The sequence below is a fragment of the Thalassophryne amazonica genome, chromosome 12 (assembly GCF_902500255.1).
Source record: "Thalassophryne amazonica chromosome 12, fThaAma1.1, whole genome shotgun sequence".
In the NCBI taxonomy this organism is placed as follows: domain Eukaryota; kingdom Metazoa; phylum Chordata; class Actinopteri; order Batrachoidiformes; family Batrachoididae; genus Thalassophryne; species Thalassophryne amazonica.
The window spans coordinates 82,081,740-82,088,558 of NC_047114.1; the positions used below are offsets into that span (position 1 = coordinate 82,081,740).

The 6,819-nt window shown below is 38.2% G+C and overlaps 1 long non-coding RNA gene across 1 annotated transcript; it reads right to left on the reverse strand.

Moving 5' to 3' along the window:
* Nucleotides 1–3,267: 3,267 nt before the first annotated feature.
* LOC117521874 lies at nt 3,268–6,045 on the reverse strand. The gene is made up of 3 exons (XR_004564087.1): nt 6,002–6,045; nt 3,416–3,508; nt 3,268–3,333 (listed from the first exon to the last, which is right to left on the reverse strand). It is a non-coding gene; the product is annotated as an uncharacterized LOC117521874 (long non-coding RNA).
* Nucleotides 6,046–6,819: the final 774 nt, after the last annotated feature.

Genomic DNA, 6,819 nt, shown 5'->3' on the forward strand with positions numbered 1-6,819 from the left:
CCCAGCAGGCTTTGGGAGAGAATTGGTTCTTTTCTTAAATGACATTTATGTCTCTCCAGCTGATGCTCAGGTTCAGTTAAAGGACTTCATTGGAGCTTTCAGACAATAAAACATTAAACCTCTGCTACAAAACAGAGTTTATGGATGACCTTAGCGTGGTAGCAGTGCGGTTTGATGTTAGCGTTTGCACAGTGAGCCGTGATGTCTTTTTAAAAATCTCCCTTGGTATGTTCAGGACTTAGTGAAGTCAAATACCACATGGAAGACATTTTAACTGTAGTTTTACTCCGCTGGGTTCATTCTCGTTTCAAATGTTTTTAAAGCCTTTCTGTCAGATGGCTGCTAAGTTTCCAGAATTGTTGACTGTCTTGCCCACGACCTCTTCGAAAAGAGGAATGTGGTAATGGGGTGTCACTTCCTCGTCTGAAAAATACAGACTGAATTCTTCACCATGACACCCACAGTCACCTCTGGAGCAAACAGGAAGCAGCGTGTTTCCACAACCATTTATTTAAATATTTGTAATAAATGACACTTTCAATATTTTTTGATTTTTTTGTTGTTGTTGTTTTTAGTACTGTATGATACACACTACAGCATTACAAAGACCCAACAACCATGAAAAAAGTTTTTCTAGATTATGAACAGTATTAACCATAGACATAACAGTTTTTAACTTAGTTATTGCTATGCTGCGTATCTTTTTTAAAAAATGATAAACAGATTTTTTTAAAAGTTAATTACAAGGGCACTTAGATCAATCAATCAATCAATTTTTTTATATAGCGCCAAATCACAACAAACAGTTGCCCCAAGGCGCTTTATATTGTAAGGCAAGGCCATACAATAATTATGTAAAACCCCAACGGTCAAAACGACCCCCTGTGAGCAAGCACTTGGCTACAGTGGGAAGGAAAAACTCCCTTTTAACAGGAAGAAACCTCCAGCAGAACCAGGCTCAGGGAGGGGCAGTCTTCTGCTGGGACTGGTTGGGGCTGAGGGAGAGAACCAGGAAAAAGACATGCTGTGGAGGGGAGCAGAGATCGATCACTAATGATTAAATGCAGAGTGGTGCATACAGAGCAAAAAGAGAAAGAAACAGTGCATCATGGGAACCCCCCAGCAGTCCACGTCCACAGAGGTAATTATTCTATCACAGGCCCATCTCACTATATACACTCAACAAAAATATAGTGCACACCTGTGCACTAATCATGGTGTCTAATCAGCATCTTGATATGGCACACCTGTGAGGTGGGATGGATTATCTCAGCAAAGGAGAAGTGCTCACTATCACAGATTTAGACTGGTTTGTGAACAATATTTGAGGGAAATGGTGATATTGTGTAGGTGGAAAAAGTTTTAGATCTTTGAGTTCATCTCATACAAAATGGGAGCAAAACCAAAAATGTTGCGTTTATATTTTTGTTGAGTGTAAATGGTGCATATGCATGGTTCTGGTGGCCACTAGAGGCCACTGTTGCTTGTTGGATAATCTTATCAATGTAGACTTCAGTTTACAAAAGTGCATCGTCTGCACAAATGCATTCATTTCCTAAACTTAATCACCATCACATCACAAGCTCATTGGCAACACACCTGATAGATGATGGAGTAGAAAATTTAGGGACTCATACATGAACCAATTAGATTAGTAGAGTTTAATTAAAAATCAGACAGTTTGAATATCAATTAATAAGTTGAGATTTATCAAAAAATGACCAAATTGACCTTCTTCAGTCATTTATGGATTCACTGCTTTTTGTATTTGAAATGTACTTTCATTGTACAACATAATCAAAACCACAGTAAATGTCTTAAATCCCTTGAAATGACAGCTAATCTGGTTTTTAATCAGTTCTAGATCAAGGAAACACACTGAAATTGGATTTAAACAGTAGGTGACATCAAAACGTGCACAAATAATCACTAAAAATGATCAAATGTTGATATTTAAAAAGTGCGCAGGTGAAGGATAAACAACAGCTGTTTGAAGCCTGTGTTCCATTTCAGCTCAAAAGAAAATTCTGTTTGAATTGAATACATTTTAAATTAACATCATTCGGATTCATTCTGCTCAGACGGTTTTGAATTTTTTCTTTTACATTCCTGACATTTTTCACTAACTGCTGTGCATGTAAACTGAAGCTGTTTTAGCTGACGTTTGAGATGGAACTCCTGTGCAAATTCCTGACTGACCAACAATACTGAGAATGAATATAAATAAACTGCAGCCTTCTAATTTTTTGATAGAACTCTAGAAAGACGATAAACATCACTTTACAAAAAATACTATCAGAAATTACCAAAAAAAACATGACAAATGAAAAAAAAAATGTTAGTTATCTTTTAACTTTTTGTGTAGTTTCACTGAGCTTTTAAGAATTTACGAACACTATTATTCATCAGGTATATTAAAGCATGTATCAATTTGTTTTGTTTTTATATTGTATATTTTAAAATACAAACTCCATATGTGACAACACAATGGAAGAAATCATAGGAAGAAATAAACACATTTTACAGTCATATTTTCGCAATTTTGAATGTTTTCTTTCCTCGCAACACCACTCTATGTGGGGTGACTTCATCCTTTGAGGCATAAATATAGATGTGATGACATTATTATTTGTATGGATTTATTTATTTCAAAACATAACAAACCATGTTTTTCCTCTTATATAAGCATGTTGTTTTTACATGTATTATGTTCTAATAATTTTATCGTCCCAGTCTCATTGCTTAGAAAGTTTGTAATATTTGTGCCACAATGGTACACAACCTAAAAGTTCAACATATACACATAAGTATCTCATTGTATGATTTTAAATCTTTTTATTGTATCATAAGATTAAGGCAAATGTCACCCACACAGTAAGGTTTGCAGTGTTAAATTGGCATGGTAGTGAGTGCATAAAGCTCCAAAGCAGTGTTAAATCAACGCTATCATAGTGTTAAAGTGCATGTGATCTCCTTTAGAACGGTGTTAATTCAGCTGCTGTGACTGTGTGATCACATCTCTTGTGGCTGGCTGCAGAGTGACAGGGTGAAGGCACTGCTGTGTTGACAGTTGGCGGTAGATAACTTAATTTTTCTTGTCTAAAATGGAAGAGAGCAAAAAAAAGATGCACTTTTGTGTCATTAAAAATCAAAAATGTCAGGATTACTCAAAAAGTTGTGTATGTGCTGAGGAATGTGTTTGGTTATATTAAATGTTATGCTGATAATATACTGTTCTCGTAACCAGTGTTTGTGATTATCAGGGCAGTTACCGTTCACTGGTGGTGCTGGTAATCGCCTCCTCAGGTGTCTAGATGAGTCCAGAGTGAATGGCTGCAAAATTAAATGTAACAAGTAGGTTTCTTTTATTTTGTCTGACCGTGTCACTGTTAGAGTATTAATAATGTACCATCACTGGTCTGATCCATCCTTTAGTCAAACGTGACTTTGGGTCCACGTTGAGCCCTGCACTCTTCAAAGCAGCGATTCTTGCAGAGATGTCACATATCTGAACAGCAGTAACAGAAAACTGTCTTTAAAGAAAAAACATTATAAATGATGCAACAAAAATGATCTGCTTTAGTTTCAGCAAAAGTAGAGCCCCTGCAAAGTTTTTCTCTTTTTTAAAATACATTTAATCTATGTTTCTTTGTTGGGATAATCTGTCCATTATTTGTATGAGATCTAAATCAATTTCAGTTCATTATTATAATCACTAGTATTATTAGACGGTATTGCTTAAATTTTCATTGTTACGCAGATGATACCCAGCTTTATCTATCCATGAAGCCAGAGGACACACACCAATTAGCTAAACTGCAGGATTGTCTTACAGACATAAAGACATGGATGACCTCTAATTTCCTGCTTTTAAACTCAGATAAAACTGAAGTTATTGTACTTGGCCCCACAATCTTAGAAACATGGTGTCTAACCAGATCCTTACTCTGGATGGCATTACCCTGACCTCTAGTAATACTGTGAGAAATCTTGGAGTCATTTTTGATCAGGATATGTCATTCAAAGCGCATATTAACAAATATGTAGGACTGCTTTTTTGCATTTACGCAATATCTCTAAAATCAGAAAGGTCTTGTCTCAGAGTGATGCTGAAAAACTAATTCATGCATTTATTTCCTCTAGGCTGGACTATTGTAATTCATTATTATCAGGTTGTCCTAAAAGTTCCCTAAAAAGCCTTCAGTTAATTCAAAATGCTGCAGCTGGAGTACTGACGGGGACTAGAAGGAGAGAGCATATCTCACCCATATTGGCCTCTCTTCATTGGCTTCCTGTTAATTCTAGAATAGAATTTAAAATTCTTCTTCTTACTTATAAGGTTTTGAATAATCAGGTCCCGTCTTATCTTAGGGACCTCGTAGTACCATATCACCCCAATAGAGCGCTTCGCTCTCAGACTGCAGGCTTACTTGTAGTTCCTAGGGTTTGTAAGAGTAGAATGGGAGGCAGAGCCTTCAGCTTTCAGGCTCCTCTCCTGTGGAACCAGCTCCCAATTCAGATCAGGGAGACAGACACCCTCTCTACTTTTAAGATTAGGCTTAAAACTTTCCTTTTTGCTAAAGCTTATAGTTAGGGCTGGATCAGGTGACCCTGAACCATCCCTTAGTTATGCTGCTATAGACGTAGACTGCTGGGGGGTTCCCATGATGCACTGTTTCTTTCTCTTTTTGCTCTGTATGCACCACTCTGCATTTAATCATTAGTGATTGATCTCTGCTCCCCTCCACAGCATGTCTTTTTCTTGGTTCTCTCCCTCAGCCCCAACCAGTCCCAGCAGAAGACTGCCCCTCCCTGAGCCTGGTTCTGCTGGATGTTTCTTCCTGTTAAAAGGGAGTTTTTCCTTCCCACTGTAGCCAAGTGCTTGCTCACAGGGGGTCGTTTTGACCGTTGGGGATTTACATAATTATTGTATGGCCTTGCCTTACAATATAAAGCGCCTTGGGGCAACTGTTTGTTGTGATTTGGCGCTATATAAAAAAATTGATTGATTGATTGACTATTTCTGGATTATATTAGATTAGATAGAATTTAATTAATCCCTTGGGAAGACTCCCCCAGGGAAATTGAGGTTCCAGCAACATTGTATAGCAGCACACACGGTAAGAAGCACACAGAGTATCAAAAGCAGAAGTAAAAAACTATTTGCAAAATGTAAATACAAACATAAATACCAGAATACTGCTCGCTACTGGTTTACTGGCTACTACTGTTCCTCTCCTTCCCGTCCCGTCTTCCTGTTACTCATCCTCCTTAACAACTCTTTTAAGACAACCAGTGGCATTTCTAAAATAATAAATAGATGGGTCACATTTATTTATTCAGTTTTTAGCAAAATTACACTAAACCTAATAAACCATTTTAATGAAATTTTGTTGAAGGATGGGACACATACCAATGAATAATTCATTACATGTTGATGCAGATTCAGGTCAAGGAGCAGATCCTGACTTTGACCCTAATTGCTTTTATTTAAGATCAACAATCAGATCAAAGGTCAGGAACACAATGAAAGATGAGCAGCCAGGTTCAGGTTTGTGTTTAACTTGAAACCCAGGTGTCTGCAGGCCTTGGCAAAATATACACTCTAGTGAGTACTTTCTATTTATTAATCCAGCAGAGTACTTGTCCAAATGTGAAGTCCTATCATTTGTCTGTTTATCCAAAGCCTGCGCTGTTATTGGCGATGTTAGTGAAATCATATTTGTTATTTACACTCCAGAGAATGTTTTCTATGACTTTTGATGACTGAATTTTATCTTGCACCAGCATCAGGTCAGTAATCTCTTCTGACCAACATCTTGGCCTCTGTACTTTAAGAGATGACATCTGGCATCAGAAACGTTTCCTATGGTGCCACCTATAGGCCAAAAATCCCCTTCTGCACATGAAACATTCAAATTAGCTTTGCATCTTTATCTCTGCCCAATTCCAAATACAGTTAAATATTCAGCAAATAAAAGCCAGCAGAGCTTCATCCCACCTGCAGCTCAGACTGCTGGACTTTTGCTGCTGCTGTTGCCACCTGTTTCTTCCAGAAAATAAAGCTCCATGTCAGAAGTGTTGCTGCTGATTGCTCTGGCACACTCCTCCAGGTCACTCAGCTCCTCCTCCAGGCTGCACACTGTGCCAGCTGCAATATACACCTGCAGCACAATGGAGGAAATAACATGAGACACAAAAACAAGTCATCCCCTCCGAGGACACGCGTGTGCAGCGAAAAACACAGGAATTATCTAGAGTTCTGAGACTCTAACTACTGATCTAAGGACATAATGGTATCTCTGGTACTAGGTCACTGAGAATCCTTGGCTACTGCTGGAATGGGATTGTGTTAAAGGAATGGTTACTTAGGGAGACCCAAATGAGGACGATCGCTTGTATTGTGAGTGAGGCAATGTAGCACACGTCCCTGACTGAGCAGGGTCCACGGTGCAGGTGCCTCAATTCTGATTACTGCAAGTGGAGAAGACCAAGGTGATGCCCGCCCATCACCTGGCCGTGGCACATAGATGGCTTCATTCAGAAGGTGGGACTAGACCACTCTACAGTGGGGTAAAAAGTATTTACTCAGCCCTTGATTGTGCAAGTTCTCCTACTTAGAAAGATTAGAGAGGTCTAAATTTCAACATAGATACACTTCAATTGAGAGACAAAATGAGGGGAAAAAAAATCCAGGAAATCACACTGTAGGATTTTTAAAGAATTTCTTTGTAAATGATGGTGGGAAAATAAGTATTTGGTCAATAACAAAAGTTCAACTCAATACTTTGTAACATAATCTTTTTTGGCAATGACAGA